General features: G+C 36.6%; 1 protein-coding gene across 1 annotated transcript in view; it reads left to right on the top strand.

The window, feature by feature from the left end:
* Positions 1–2,323, top strand: part of TMEM183A (transmembrane protein 183A) — a 13,414-nt gene that overhangs the window by 1,768 nt on the left and 9,323 nt on the right. The window lies entirely within an intron of this gene.

The raw sequence follows: 2,323 nt of genomic DNA, 5'->3' as shown, positions 1-2,323 counted from the left end.
TATCTGAAACGTTTATAGCACTGGAATGATGCTCAAAGGAAGTGCTTATTAGAGCATTTTGGATTTCTGATATTTGGGTGAGGGATGCTCATCTAGTCATTATAATGCAATTATTTAAAAATCTGGAAAAAGCCAAAATCTGAAACACATCTGGTTCCAAGAATTTCAAATAAGGGATAATCAACTTTTGATTGTTTGATATTCTTCCCAATTAATTTGTTTACAATTTCTCACTTAAAATCCATGCTTACCACCATCATGCTATTAGAGGATTGGTTTTTATTTTGGGGGGGGGGGTTTCACAGCAATCTCAAACTCTTGGACTCAAGTGCTTCTCTTGCCTCAGCCTCCCTAGTAGCTGGGACTACAGGCACTCACCACAATGCCTGGCTTTTTTTGTTTGTTTATTTAGCAGGCTTGGGCCAGGTTTGAACTCACCAGGTATGGTGCATGTCGCTGGCGCCCTAACACCTGAGCTATGGGTGCCAAGCCTATTGTTGTTATTTTTTGATAAACTCCACAAAATGACTTAGACTTTTTTATTAAAACAAATCTTTATTGAGATAGAGCTCATTCTTTTAAAATGTACAATTCATTGTTTTGGTATGTTCACAGAATTGTGTAGCTGTTAACATGATTTAAGTTTAGAACATTTCCATTACCCCAAAAAGAAACCCCATAGTTATTAGCATCTCTCTTTATTCCTTTCCAAATCCTCTCCAATCCTGGGCAACCACTAATCTACTTTCTTTCTTTATAGATTTACCTATTCTGTACATTTCATATAAATGGAATCATACAATATGTTGTCTTTTGTGTCTGGCTTCTTTTACTTAGCATGATGTTTTCAAGGTTCATCCATATTGTAGCATGTGTCAGTATCTTACTGCTTTTTGTTTGTCTATTATATTATGAACAATGCTGCTATGAATATTCATGGACAAGTTTTTTGTGGATGTATGTTTTCATTTGGCCAGATAGGAGTGAAATTGCTGGATCATATGGAAACTCTGTGTTTAATTTTTGGTGGGGAGAGACTTGCCAAACTTGGCAATGTATGTGTTCCAATTTCTCTACATCCTCACCAACACTTGTTATTGTCTGCTTTTTGAATTATATTGCTTGACTTTTAATTTTAATTTTTAGAGACAAGGTCGTGCTCTGTTACTCAGGCTGGAGTACAGTAACATAGTCACAACTCACTGTAATCTTAAACGCCTATACTCAAGTGATCCTCCTGCCTGGGCCTCCCAGGGTGTTAGGATTACAGGCATGATACACTATGCCCAGCCAAGACCAAAAATTTTAAATAGCACTTCACTTTGTAGAAGTCTTTATGGGTCTCAGTAGAGGAAATCCTAGTAGTCATTTGCTTTTCAGAGAAAGAAGATGTAGTGTGGGGGAAGGGGGTCCAGATATGGTAGACTGAGCCTTGGGTGGTTATTGGAGATTACAAGAAAGGAGAGGAACCAGTAGAGAGAAATTGTTTTAGACTTACTGGTCTCTGTTGTGAAGAACCTAATGTAAGAACCTGATTGAATCATAGAGCTGCAGGAAGAAGTCAGCTAGAAAAGCAGAGACAGTTTTGGGGAGGTAGAATAGGGGGTTTTTGCCCAGGAAAGAAAACATCTGGTTTTAGCACAGTTCTGTGACTATGTCTAAAATAAAAGGTTAGACTTAGGATTAGCCCAGATTTAGGTATCTTTATAGGGTGTGTGACATTACCTGTGTCTGAGAAGTATAGTGGACCTCAGGGTCAAGAGAATTAATGCTAATGAGTTCTGAAGTAAGAGATAGCCATGCGTTGTCTAGGAGTGATGGAATGTTTCTGGCCAGGATCATAGGTCCAACTGGTAGTGAAACTAGGAGAAACAAGAGGAGAAGAAACAGGTTTACAGATGAGGATATCTGTAAACAGGTTGTAGATATCAGGTTACAGATTATAATAATGCACAGTAACTTAACTGTTTATTTAGTTTACACTTTAAGGTTTTCTCATACTGTCTTAAAATCAATTTTAGATTTTTTTTTAAGTGCTTAAATTGAAGAAAATGTTTGGTGAGTAAACCTTAAAACCAAACCAAAAGATGGAAATTAAGGACAGAGCTTACAGTGTGCAGCTAGAAGTTGAGTCAGAAACCTGGGTTCTCTTTACCTTGACTAGGTAGCAAGGTTCTTTCTTCTTATTAGGGAAATGGGTATAATAATATGTTCCTTACTTCCATTGAAGAATTATTAGAATTGAATAATTAATGTATGCAGAGGCACTTTGAAAATTTCAAACTAGAATGTAAATATCATTAAGTAAAGATTTTTTTTTTTT

Source organism: Otolemur garnettii, unplaced genomic scaffold (genome assembly GCF_000181295.1).
Source record: "Otolemur garnettii isolate 467f Iridium unplaced genomic scaffold, OtoGar3 scaffold00055, whole genome shotgun sequence".
NCBI lineage: Eukaryota > Metazoa > Chordata > Mammalia > Primates > Galagidae > Otolemur > Otolemur garnettii.
This window is presented reverse-complemented; position numbering and strand designations above follow the sequence as displayed.